Genomic DNA, 14,900 nt, shown 5'->3' with positions numbered 1-14,900 from the left:
TATTGACGAAATTTAAAAGATGATCATGTGAAAATCACCTGGTAACATCTTACATGATTTGTGTGAGACAGTCATTTGATGTAGACTCGGAATGTTTCGTATTGATCATTTGATCACTTGAAAATTGCTTTGAAGCTAATAGTTTGTGTGAGACAGCTATCCCCGTCTTCTAAGAATGTTTCAATGATTAAAATGAAGTTTAGAACGATTAACCATTGATTGGATATAGAACAGTATGCATACTTGTATGCTAACTGTTGTAGATATATTCCAAGTCTGGGAACTTGGTATGCTACCCATATGTGTACTGGTTAAACAGTTGAAATCCGGGAACTCAGTATGCATACCCGTATGCGTACTAATTTCAACTGATGTTGGTCTTGAATGACAGTATGCGTACACGTTTGCATACTGGCGAACAGATCAGGTCCGGAACTCTAGGTATGCATACCCGTTTGCATACCTGAGTGGGTTAAGTTCTAAAATCGGTTTGTTCATGAACAAATACATTTATAAAATAAGGAATGCAATCTTTTGCAAACCATGGCCATAATGTTCATGAACTGATTCGAGAGAACCAAAATCGATTTTTCTTTAATTGTGTCTTGTATACTTCCATGAGAATATAAACAATTGAACAACTCTATATATAGTTTTATTTGAATCATTTGAACTAGTTGTGATTAAGATGAACAAGGTTGATATGGAAGTGTTCATATGGATAACTTCGGTTAACTATTGCTGAGCCAACAAAGTGTACACGTTTAGGTACAATCACCCATATCTAAATGAAGTCACATTTCATTTGTGTGTAACAAGCTAAGTTCGATCTAACGGTTTAAAGATATTATCTTAAATCTAACCAGGTTTTCATCTAATGGTGAATATTGAATGCTTTGTTACCAAGGTAACATTGACTGTAAACCCTGATTTGAAGACTATATAAGGGAGAACTCTAGCAACTGGGAAACCTAATCCCCACACCTCATGTGTGATACTAGCTAGTGGCGACTAGAGTCGATTCTCCTTTAACCTAGGTTTTTCTATAACCATTATAGGTTAACGACTTAAAGACTTCATTGGGATTCTGAATCCATACCCAACTATTTTTTATGTAGTTGCATGTTCTGATCTTACTTTGTTTTATCGTATTGAGTACTATATTCTCTAAGATTTGCTCGAGATTCACTCTCCGATAGGTAAGATAAAAAGTAGTCACAAACATCTTCGTCTCATCGTTTGTGATTCCACAATATCTTGTTCCACTTCCATACGGTTAAGATCATTGTGAGGTGATTGATATTACTAGGCTGTTCTTCGGGAATATAAGTACGGTGTATCAATTAGTTCTTGTTCACCTTGATTTATCAAAAGACAGAACAAAAACTCGTAGGTACTTCTGTGGGAGACATATTTATCTTTTTAATATACTTTTCTGTGTGAGACAGCTTTGTTTATCAAGTCTTCGACTTTGGGTCGTAACAACTCTTAGTTGTGGGTGAGATTAGCTAAGGGAATCAAGTGTGTAGAGTCCTGTTGGGATTCAGAGGCGTAAGGGACGCGACTGTACCTTAATCGGTGTGAGATTGGTTAGGGCTCAACTAAATTCCAGTCCGAATTTAACTTGTAGTAGGCTAGAGTCTGTAATGGCTTAATACAGTTGGTGATCTAATCTGGACTAGGTCCCCGGTTTTTTCTTCATTTGCGGTTTCCTCGTTAACAAAATTTCTGGTGTTTGTATTATTAGTTTTCCGCATTATATTTCTTATATAATTAAAATATCACAGGTTGTGCGTAGTTCAATCAATTAGATTGTCCAACCTTTGGTTGTTGATATAATGATTGACACTTGAACATTGGTCTTTGGTTTCTCATATTAATCAGGCTCGCGGATTTCGATCTGTTTGATTTGTTGATTAGATTGAGAAACAGAGATGTAACTCTTGGATGTATTTTCCCTGATTGAGTCTGACTGTCTAGTTGATTTTCTTGAAAATATACTGGAGTTAGTCCATAAAGATTCCTAAACGAAATATTGAGTGTGGTTGTTAGACCCCCGTTTTTCAAACATAATATTATTTTTTGCACTTAAATTAGCATTTTAATATTATGCTTGTATAAAACTTGTCTATGATATAGACTAGAGTTATGATTGTTATGCTTGTTTTCATAATACCCATATAATTGAACTAGCATCCAGTTTAGAATAGGCAAAAACTTGAGAATAGATCAACAATATCTTTCAAAATACACACCGATTTTTTGCAAAATTAGTATATTTGGAAAGCTTTTTGAATCATCTACGTAATGAGTATAAATAAGAACATTAAATTTTTATTTTAAGAATTTATTTTCATTATTATCAAATTATGTGTTGTTAAAAGAATAAAATTCAAGCATGTGTATCGTACATGTGGTCTTACTAGTAAGAAATAAAGAATAATGAGAGTTTATTTTGGATGGTCCCCTAATCAGAATACCTTGGGAAAATTATGGTACACCATTAGGTTACTCAAAGAAGAAAAAAACACGACATGCTTGCGATTTAATCAATTTATAGGATCTTCAAAACCCCAAATTTACAAATGATTGCAAAGCTTAGTTTTTTCCTATAACCCACAAGATATATTTTAATTCAAATCAGGTTGACTAAACTTGAATTACAAGAGTATCAAACACCTATATTACTCGATTTTTTAAAATATGAAAATAAGTAAATAACTACACGTCAATTTGAAGCATGAAATAATTAACACACATCAGATCCTAGTTAGTAAGTTCGCGAATGATTCGCGAATCATTCGCGAATTTTTACGTATCACGAATTTTACCATCTTATTTGCGTACGTTTGCAACTCCGAACCCAAGTCGCGTATTATGTGGCATTCCCGGATTATTCGCGAATCGTTCACGAATTTTACGTATCCCGAATGATACGTCCGCTTAATTTGTCATAAATTCTTTAGCTTTTACTTTTCAAAGACTCCATTTTTTGGGCTTTACTGCTTCCCGAGCATACACGACCGAATATTAGACGTATTGTAATTTTTATGAAACAAAAACGACTGAAGAGATTTGAAGGTGAAGGTGAGAGAGATCCCAAACTCACTAACCAAGCATCTAAACCACCATACGACGTCCTCTTAGATAACTAATGTTGTATATATTATTAATATCATCATATTAAGTTTATTTTTTCTTTAAATAACTCACACATATGCATAAAAATTGGTCTATGACCTTATAAATACAAATTATTTGTATATATAGATACCGAATTTTCAGAGCCGAACTCACATTTATAAATCGAATTATACACGTACGTATGCCGTTCCGAATTACTGACGAATCACGTCCCGTTGACCGAATTTTGGACCGAATCTGAATTTTACAAAACCGTATAATACTCGTACGTTTACCGTTCCGTACGTTTGACGAATCCCGAATTGCTAACTAGGCATCAGATAAAACCAAAAATTTACTCACTTCGTACGTTGTATGCCATTCTTGAACCACAGATACCGACATAAAGAATTTCATGTTTAAATTAACTGTTTCCTCTCAGTTTTTAGCTCTAATTACTGCCAAAACAATACCATAGGTGTCAAACACTAACCAACACTGGTCATCCCTAAATTCTCAAATTTTAACCATAAGAAATGAACCAGAAAAGTCTAATTTAGTCGTTAAAAGAAATTGGTTACTGTATCATCTGTCGCGAGGGGTTATAAAACAAATGAAAGTACAACACTCTTCTGAATTGCCATTTTCTCATCAACCAACTCACCCTCATTTATTGAATGCATTGCAGAGTTTATTTAGATTCCTCCAACATCCCATATTCCCACTAAGCAACTTGTTTCACACATCAACATTACTGATACTTGATATGCTTTTGGAGAAGAGGTTAATAATTGACATCGAGCTAGAAATACTAGAGAAAATGGTATAGTGACTTGTTCATGAACAAGTTTTTATCTTCCAACCACCACAAGTTTTGTGTTGATAATTTTTTATGTTAGTCATAAAACTTTCACTTTACCTTTTTTTTTTCCTTTCTTTTTTGAAGTTATATAATATAATACTAAAATGGTTTTGTATCTAGTTACCTTTTATCCCCGACTCTCATCTACATATTGCAATCATAGCTAATCACCCCGATTTTTACGATGCACGCATTATAAACCTAGCTGTATGCTGAACACAAGACATCCTGAAATCAGCACAAATGAGAGTAATGTATGAACCGTAATAGTAGATAGTGATTGCTGCTGGCAACAAAAAACAGTCCGACTTTCACATAGATGAAACTCTTTTTTTGAAACTAAAGACATTTAATTTCCCAGACAAACAAACGGTTAACAAACAACATAACATTTGATTCCGGAAACAAGTCAGACGCCGAGTCAGATTCAGATCTCAACTAAAAAAGTAAACACCCTTTGAATCCATCTTTGAGGCAGAAATCATTGAAGCAAGAATAATATACTAAGTACTGACTGAAAAATACTATTATTAACACAAAATCATATTTAATTCTCAAGTTGATACAATATATTTGTATACAAATGGACAACATGATCGATGGTACCTGTCCAGATAGTGAAGTTTTTTTGTGTCTTTCTGATGTTATCTTAAACCTCATATAGGCAGTCATACACCGATGACCAGAAATAAGAATCCCACTAAACATGCACCCATGAATATGCTAAATTGGGTACTAATCCAGATTACTATACTAACAGTCTCTGGAAACTAGCCAGTGGTTATCTTCTAATTAATTCTTAAAATCAAGTGGATACCTAGGTTAGCTTAAATGTACACCAAGTGGATATGAATTGAGGTGTATATGAATGGCTCTAGAACTCTATAAGTACAGGCTTTATATTGTGGAGTGAAAGCACAAACAAAAACATTCAGTTGCAAAAATTTAAGTACTATCATTTTGGGAGCAGCATGGCAAAAAGTTCTCCCATCTTCTCCCCTTTCTTCTTTGGTTTGGTTTTCTTAGTTTTGATTGCAGTCATTTCTGAGTAAGTAACTAAGCTATATAGACACTAGAGGGCAGATCCACTCGCACATTTGGGAGCTATTTTTTCCCCCTATTTACTGTCATTTCTGAGAAACTATTTTTTACGTTCTTTAACTCTTTTGTTCTTGTTTTTTTTCACTTTTCTTTTGGCTGATTCGAATTTGATTGTGATGATATTGCAGAGGAGGAGGAGGCGTGAGTGGTCAAGACTTATACTGTGATCCTGGTACTGGAGTCCCTCGCGAAGCTAAATCAATGGACTATTGTAGTTACTTTTGTCCACGTTATTGTTTAAATACCTATGGAAATTTGGGAGTTACTTCTGGGAAGTGCTTTAATATTCCCAATGTCAATACACAACTTTGTTTCTGCTGTGTTGTGCTGAAGTCCTGATGAAATTGTTATTGCACCCCCGGAGTCCGGACACCACCAGCATGCTGAATGCTCAAAAATTTGTCAGATCGTACCCAAAAACTAATATTAAAACAATAAAAATAAACTCAAGCTATCTACCGTTAATGTTGTTTATTTTTTTGGTACAAAACTACAGATTTTCTTCTTTTTTTTTGTATTTATATTTTGTCTGTTTTCTGATCGAAGTTAATCTTCCGTTACATGTAATTCATCATTCAATAACTTTACCACCGGGAAATACTACTTAATTATATACTATGTGCGGTATGTTCGATGGATTTAATAGTAAAGTTGTGATTCAAAAATTTCTCACTTTATAAAATGTTCAACTATTGAGAATATGTCTGAGACTAATTAGGAAGGTCTCAGATATACACGGCTCTTAGAACATAAACTAGGAAAGTCTGAGACTGATATGGAATGTGTTTATACTAGGAAAGTCTAGGAAAGACTTATTCTAGGAAACCGAGACAGATATGGAATGTATTTCTATTAGGACTCTATTATGTGGTCGCACATATATATATCCTTGTAATCAGTTATGAAGAGATATGAAATAATATACACGAAATTCTTAACATGGCATCAAGAGCCAGTTTCGAAACCTAAAAAAAAAAAGAAAAAAAAACTAAAGATGGTTAACGAAATTGAATCATCCAAAGGAAAGACGGTGGAATATGATATACAAAAGAAGAACCCTGTATATTACCTAGGTTCGAGTGATGGACCAGGAAATATCATCACGCCAATAACTTTGAGAGGAAATAATTATGATGAATGGGCTAGAGCCATAAGAAGATCGTTAATAGCCAAAAGAAAATTTGGTTTTATTGATGGAACAGTTACAAGACCTGAAGATCCGGATCAGTTGGAAGAATGGATAGCAGTGCAATCAATGCTGGTCTCATGGATCAGTAACACGCTGGAGTTATCAGTGAGATCAACTTTGGGAGATTATGAGGATGCAAGTCTATTATGGGCACACTTGAAGAGAAGATTTTGCGTTGTTAGTGGAACAAGAATATGCCAACTAAAAGCATCTTTAAGTGACTGCAAACAGAAGAAAACGGAGGAAGTTGCTATATATTTTGGAAGATTGAACAAAATATGGGATGAGATGGTGACTTATATGAAGATACCCCAATGCAAGTGTGGAAAGTGCACCTGTAATATTGCATCTCAGGTAAGTTTGTTGAGAGAAGAAGATTTATTCCATTATTTTCTGATTGGGTTAGATTCTGTATACAGCTCTTCGCGTGAACAATTGCTTGCAAGAGAACCATTGCCGTCTGTGGATGTTGCATATCAAACAATTGTGAACTCAGAACGCCTGAAAATTGGAGATGGAGTTGTGACTACAGAGATGCAAGAGAATGTTATGGCTTTTAAGGTGCAATCTGATCAATGCCTACTTAATAGTGCTTATGATCCCAACAAGTACTGCAAAACTTGCAGCAGACAAGGACACTCTGATGATGGCTGTTTTAAGATTATTGGATATCCAGAATGGTGGGGAGACAGACCAAAGAATGGAAGAGGAGGAAGAGCTGGAGGAAGAGGACGTACTGGAAGAGGAGGTAGAGGACAAGGAGGAAATCCTATTCGTGCTCATAACCTGCATATTTCGGCAGCAAAGGAGAGTGCTGGTGTTGGTACGTCATCAGCTGATGGAACGGGTCTAGTAGGAGTTACAGCAGCACAAGTTCAAGAGGTGATGGAGTTTTTAAACTCAAGAAAGTCTGGTTCTCATCTACAAGGTAAAAAGAATAAAACATCCTGGATTGTTGACACAGGTGCAACAAATCATGTTACGTATGAACTTCTTAACATGAGGAGTGTACGAGATATTAGGGCATGTTCAGTTGGATTGCCTAATGGAAAATACGCATACTCTGAGAAAATTGGAACCGTGATTCTCCCTGGTGGATTGAAACTTGAAAACGTGCTTTATGTACCACAGATAACCTGTAACCTAATTTCAGTCACACAACTTATTGATGAGATGAGTTGTATTATTCAATGTACTAACAAATTATGTCTTATACAGGACCGGTCTACGAGGAGGATGATTGGAGTGGCTGAGAGACAAGGTGGACTATATATTTTCTGTGGTGTGCCGCATGTTGAAGTTATGGCTGTGCATGAAGATTCATATGAGTTGTGGCATCAGCGTTTGGGACATCCTTCAGAAAAAGTTTTGCAGAAATTGCAAGGTGTGAGTAGATTAATTAAGAAGAATAATGATGCTTGTGATATTTGTCCCCGGGTAAAGCATCGTAGAAGCAGTTTTGCTAGTAGTTTGAGTAAATCGAATTGTATTTTTGATTTAGTTCATATAGATTTATGGGGTCCTTATAAGATCCATTCATCATGTGGAGCACAATATTTTCTAACAATAGTTGATGATTTTTCAAGAGGTGTTTGGATTTATTTAATTCGGAATAAAACAGAAGTTGAATCAATATTTCGTGAATTTGTTGCTCTTGTGAAGCGTCAATTTAACAAGGATATTAAAATTGTTAGAAGTGATAATGGAACGGAATTTAATGCATTACGTGGGTATTTTAAGACTAGTGGATTAGTCTTTGAGACGTCTTGTGTAGGTACTCCACAACAGAATGGAAGAGTTGAGAGAAAACATCAACATATAATGAATGTGGCACGGGCTTTGAGATTTCAAGCAAGCTTGCCGAAACGGTTTTGGGGAGAGTGTGCATTGACAGCGGCGTACTTGATCAATCGTACTCCTACACCTATCCTAAATAATAAAACACCATATGAAGTATTGTTTGGAAAACCACCTCTATATAAGCAGTTGAAGGTCTTTGGATGTTTGTGTTATGTATATGATCAAAGTAGCAAAGGAGATAAGTTTGCTAGTCGAGGAAGAAGGTGTGTGTTTCTAGGATATCCATTCGGTAAGAAGGCATGGCAAGTGTACGATCTCGACACAAGAAGGTTTATAGTGTCTAGAGATGTAAAATTCTATGAGACACAATTTCCATATAAGACCGAGTTGGATGGAACTAGAACTCATATAACGATTGATGTCGTTGGCACTACACATGAGACAGATCGTGTTGGTGAAGAATGGAGTGATGAAGATTCAGTAATAGCTGGCGGAGAAGAAGGTGCAGAAATACAACGACAGACAGATGCAGATGTCGTTGTACAGACTGCAGCGCTTGGTGGAAATGTTGCAGTTCAGACTGCGACATCTGCAGAAACTGCAGCAGAACAGACTGCGACATCTGCAGAAACTGCAGCAGAACAGACTGCGACATCTGCAGAAACTGCAGCAGAACAGACTGCGACATATGCTGAAGATAACGCTGTTAAGCACAAGTCTACGGCGTCAGAAATTAAGGCAGATGTAAATGGTGATGGACAACCCACAAATACCGTTGCCGTGAACAACGATTTGGGTAAGGGCAAGCGTCAGAAGATCCCATCAAGTAGGCTGAAAGGTTTTGTGACGCACACCATTCGAGAAAATAGTCCATCTCACTCTCAATTATCACAGTCATTATCCTCAGGTATACCTTATCCTTTGACATATTATGTTAGTTGTGACAGGTTTTCTGACATGCATAAAAATTATATTGCTGCATTGCCGGCAAAGTCTGAGCCGAAAAATTTCAGAGAGGAAATGACACATCCAGGTTGGAGGAAAGCAATGGCGGAAGAAATACGGGCCTTAGAAGAACAAGGCACATGGGATATCACCGAATTGCCACCTGGTAAGAAGGCTCTAGGAAGTAAGTGGATATATACGGAAAAATATGATGAAAATGGTACTTTGGTACGTTTAAAAGCAAGACTTGTGATTTTTGGAAATCATCAAGTTGAAGGTTTGGATTACAATGAGACGTTTGCACCAGTGGCAAAGATGACAACTGTTTGTATGTTTTTGGATATTGCTGCGGCTAAGCAATGGGATGTGCATCAGATGGATGTGCATAATGCATTCCTACATGGAGATTTGGAAGAGGAAGTATATATGAAAATACCACCTGGATTTGCTAAGGGTAATCCTAATATGGTGTGTAAAATGAAGAAATAATTGTATGGACTAAAACAAGCACCACGGTGTTGGTTTGCGAAGCTGTCCACTGCATTGAAGAATTATGGGTTTCGGCAATCGTACTCAGATTATTCTCTCTTTACTATGCTAAAGGGAAAGATGCAACTTAATGTGCTGGTGTATGTTGATGATTTGATTATTGCAGGAAATGATCTGGTTGCGCTTACACAATTTAAAGCATACTTGGGTCAATGTTTTAAGATGAAAGATTTAGGAAAGTTGAAATACTTCCTAGGATTGGAAGTGGCACGTAGTAAAAAGGGTTTCTACATATGCCAAAGAAAATATGCGTTGGATATTATAATGGAAACAGGTTTATTGGGTGCGAAACCTGCAGAATTTCCTTTGGAGACAAATCATCGTCTTGCCTTAGCAACAGGAGATTTGCTTAGTGATGTAGAGAAATATAGAAGATTGGTTGGGCGTTTAATATATTTATCCGTCACCAGACCAGATCTTTCTTACTCAGTGCATATCTTATCTCAGTTTATGCAGCGACCTAGACTGGAGCATTGGGAAGAAGCACTTCGTGTGGTTAGATATTTGAAAAAGAATCCTGGACAAGGAATTCTGTTGCGCTCTGATAGTAGTTTCAAATTGAGAGGTTGGTGTGATTCGGATTGGGCAAGTTGTCCAATAACTAGACGCTCACTGACGTGTTGGTTTGTTCTTTTTGGTGATTCACCAGTATCTTGGAAGACTAAGAAGCAACAAACTGTGTCTCGTAGCTCGGCAGAAGCAGAATATCGTTCCATGGCGGCGGCTACATGTGAATTAAAATGGTTGAAACAATTACTCCGAGATTTGGGAGTTCACCATACACAAGCAATGAGTCTTCTTTGTGATAGTCAATCAACGTTATATATTGCGAAGAACCCTGTGTTTCATGAAAGAACGAAACACATTGAAGTGGACTGTTATCTAGTCAGGGATGCGATAATAAGGAAGATTATTTTACCTTCTTATACTCCTACCACAATACAGTTGGCGGATATATTCACAAAGTCGTTGGGGAAAGCTCAGTTTCATGGTCTATTGTCCAAGATGGGCATTTGTGACCTGCATGCTCCGTCTTGAGGGGGGGTATTGAGAATATGTCTGAGACTAATTAGGAAGGTCTCAGATATACACGGCTCTTAGAACATAAACTAGGAAAGTCTGAGACTGATATGGAATGTGTTTATACTAGGAAAGTCTAGGAAAGACTTATTCTAGGAAACCGAGACTGATATGGAATGTATTTCTATTAGGACTCTATTATGTGGTCGCACATATATATATCCTTGTAATCAGTTATGAAGAGATATGAAATAATATACACGAAATTCTTAACATCAACACAATGACCAAGAAATATCTTATTGGTTGATGAAATGACTCATTTCTCATCACTCGATTCTAAAATAAAATGTGTTAACATCCCTATGCAGCACGATTGATATAGGCTGATACCAATTTGTTAGGGGCTGATATAATTTCATATAGGATAAAAGGTCTTAAACAATCCTGATCGTTGGATCGGTTAAATGATGTCAGCCCCCAGTAATTCCGATATCAGCCCCCTTAGCAATCATGCAATGTAGCATCATCCAAATGATATTAAGCTGCTGTAAATCTGTCATGTGTCAGATCTGATTATGGAGCTTATGACCACAATCAAAAGGCTCAATTAAGAGTAGATACACAGCTGCTGTTACTTTACCGGACAATCACATAACAATTTCTAAAATCCCACCGATTTTTGCCCTAACATTTTTACATTCCTATGTGTCAGCATTTTATTGGCTCACTTTTAAAATGGACCCCTGCTATTCCCAGATGGGGTAGGGTGATGAAGAAATCTATGGTAGATGGAGATGACACATAGGAGTGTAAGAAGGTGGTGTATAGAAGAGGTAGATGGGTAGCAGCTTCGGAGATTTTTGCAGCCGTCAGTGGAAGCAGAGACCTGTATCAGTAACACGATCGCACTGGGGACTTTTGTCAACTTCATACAACAATCACCCAAGTGAGATTTTTGCAGCAGTCAGCATGCTAATCTAGCAGCTAAGGCAACCACCAGATATCTATAGGACTTATTAGCAGCTAGGCAACCACCATATATCTTTAGGCTAAGTCTTATAGTATTCTTTAGGCCAAGTCCTATAGTATTTCTAATCTAGCATATTAAATGCGTTGAATCATTCTGGGAAAACTAAATTTAGCAAGCTGCGTTAAATTATTTAGCGAAAAGTTGATTTAGGTTCAACGCAATCATCTCAGCCATCAGAATAAAAAATAAATCTATATGCGCTGAACCATTCCGCGAAAGTGTGATTTTGATTGCGCTGAACCATTGAGCGCAACAATCTCGCTACTAGTTCACATGCGAACAATTACTAGGAGAGAAAGCTAGTATTAACAAATAGACGATACTTTTTTTTTTGAACTGCAACACTTTTTTGACTATTCTAACGGCTAAACCTAATCCATACGACTTAGTCTTATAACGTGTTTCTGAAATGAGAATCCCACTAAACATGCACCCACATGTAGTAATAATAATATATATATATACATGAACGAGTTTCCACGGACATACTAAATTGGGCAATAGTTTATTCGATTACTATACCGATGGGCTCTGAAAACTAGCTAGTGGTTATCTTCTAGTTCATTCTTAAAATAAAGTGGCTAGCTAGGTTAGCTTAAAATGTACACCGAAGTGGTCAGGAGTGGACTCAGGAATTGAGGTGGCTCTAAAACCTCTATAAATACAGGCTTTATATTATGAAGTGAAAATACAAACAAAATTCAGTTGCTAAAATTTAATTAACAAAATTCAATCTGGAAGCAGCATGGCAAAAAGTTCCACCATCTTCTCCCCTTTCTTCTATGATTTGATTTTCCTAATTTTGATTGCTCTTATTTCTGAGTAAGTAATCGTACTACTGTGTGCTGGGAACACAATATATTTTTAATTTTTGTGTTCTCAACTCTTTTGTTCTTTTTTTTTTCCTTCTGGCTGATTGGAATCTATTGTGATGATATTGCAGAGGAGGGGCGAGTGGTCAAAACTTATACTGTAATCCTGGTACTGGAGTTCCTCAAGGAGCTCAATCTCTGGACTCGTGTAGTTTCTATTGTCCAAGTTATTGTTTAAACAACTATGAGAGTTTGGGAGTTACTACTGGGAAGTGCGTTAGTATTCCCAATGTCAATACTCGAACACAAATTTGTTTCTGTTGTGTTGTGTTGAAGTCTTGATGGATTGGAAAATGGAAGACCCAACGTCTAAAACTAACCCATAAAAAGACAAAAGAGCTCTGCAATGTCACTCTGACGTTTGCAACTAGACCCTTGTTCATGTTCAAGCTCACTGAAAATCTGTACCGGAGCTTCAATCTTATTAATCTTCAACAATTCATTTCTTGCATTGCGATTTTCCTTAGCAGTTATATCATCTACAGATCCTTGTGCTTTCTTACTAGAATCTCAAAAATTGTTCAAACTAATTTGGAATCTGATAACAGCAGATTCAAGCATTACTCAAATATTATCAAATTTAACAACAAGAAGTTCATTGAGCATTACAGAAAGAGTTCCCAAATTCACTCTCTGAACTACAAACCCACCCATTCCTTAACCTTACAGCAAAAAGTTTTAAACCATCAACACTTCTTCATTAAACAGATTCACCAGATTACTATAGCCCAACATTCAATTAACATAAAACACCATAACACCCTAGACAGCTCTATAACACCCACAACCTTTTCACATCATAACCACAAAGCTCCCCTGAAACATACTACCTGTATACAGACTCAAAAACATAAAAACAACACCACCCGAAACAACATTCACATCAAAGAGAAGAAGATTACCAGCACCAACACAAAAATCAAAAAGACTAGGAGTAAGCATAGAGAAAGTCATACTGGAAAAAACTTTCTAATCATAATCATACTTTTGTCAAAGTCTGAAAACCTGTCTTCTCTCCATACCATAGACGAGAACTATAAAAGTCCTCATCATCATAACTCCAGTCTTCCTCGTCTCGCTCAAACTCCTCACTGCAACTGCTACCCGATGAAGCTGGAGTCGTGTCACTATCCCCTGAAGAATTATCTTCATCCTCGTCATCTTCACTGGACGACTCAGCGAGTTCCTCATACGAATCGCTGGAATGAGCAACTCGAGGATGAATTACTACTGGATTTCTCTTCTCAACCTTGGGCTCTCCTTCATGCATGGTCCTGGCAAAAATCTTGGGATTGGCTCGTTCGAATTCAAAACGCCTACGAAGCTTCCATTCAAGATACTTCTACATCCTCTTCTTCTCCTCAACAGTAACATAATCATCATCACTGGTATTCAGTTCCTCCAAAGGGTACTCAAATCCTACATCAAAACCATCCCCAGAATCCTCTTCAGTCCCACTGCCATATGTTGGACCTCTCTGATTTCTCTCAAATCGCTCTTCCTCCTTCCGATCAGCACTTGCAAAGTGATGCGGTAACCACGCTTGATAGAGCGACTCAGTCTCTTCCTCCTCTCTTCTTTTCTTCTCCTCTTCTTCCCTCAGCCCTTGCAAAGTGATGCGGTAACCACACCTGTTTATTTCACTTTGTATCTCATCCCTTAATCTCATTAAATCTTCAGTTGGAAGTGACAGAGCTTGAGTTTTTGCCGATTGATATGGACCGGAATCTGCAGTATTGGTTGGATTGGAGTTACTGGAGCCGCCATTTTTAGAGATATTAAACTTAATTCTTTCTTCTTCTGGTATAATTTTCAATGGTTATGCTAACTCTATCCAAAACCACCCTTTTAAAGGCAAAAACGCCCTCATTAACTGTCATTTATGGCCTTTGGTTATCAGTCCCGTCGTCTGGTTAATCACACCCCTTCAAAGCCATCTTTACCCATTCCAACTTCCTCTTCATAATTACCCTATAAGCCTCTATTTTCAACACCTAACCTCTTCATTACCCATAACTTCCCATGGAACTGCCTTCAAGTGGTGCATTGGTAGGTCATCTAACTTTCACAAAGCTTTTTGGGGTCTAATTAAAATTTTGTGTTTTATGCAGACTAGAAGCATGCAACATCAGTTGAGAGGCACCATTGCGGTCTAGGGCATGCCAGGAAGATGCGTTACTAGCTCTATTACCAAGCCAAAGCACTCAATGGACCTTCTACAACTTCCTCAAAATCATCCACCCATATACAAAATTTCCCTCCACTTTCCTACCATTATTACATTTGGCAGTTTACATCATCATACTAACATCAGCCCAGGAAAGGACAAATATGATAAATATCCAACAACCTCAATCTAGGTCATGTATTCCCAATCCAGCTTGATATGTCTAAGGCCTATGATAA

The 14,900-nt window shown here is 37.1% G+C and overlaps 1 long non-coding RNA gene across 1 annotated transcript; it reads left to right on the top strand.

Annotated features, from left to right (window-relative positions):
- The first annotated feature begins 4,907 nt into the window (after nt 1-4,907).
- On the top strand, nt 4,908-5,536 carry LOC113273554. Its single transcript, XR_003322475.1, has 2 exons — nt 4,908-5,033; nt 5,215-5,536. It is a non-coding gene; the product is annotated as an uncharacterized LOC113273554 (long non-coding RNA).
- Nucleotides 5,537-14,900: the final 9,364 nt, after the last annotated feature.

This window comes from Papaver somniferum, chromosome 4 (assembly GCF_003573695.1).
Source record: "Papaver somniferum cultivar HN1 chromosome 4, ASM357369v1, whole genome shotgun sequence".
In the NCBI taxonomy this organism is placed as follows: Eukaryota; Viridiplantae; Streptophyta; class Magnoliopsida; order Ranunculales; family Papaveraceae; genus Papaver; species Papaver somniferum.
The sequence above is the reverse complement of the archived record's forward strand: the minus strand, read 5'-3'. Positions and strand labels throughout refer to the sequence as shown.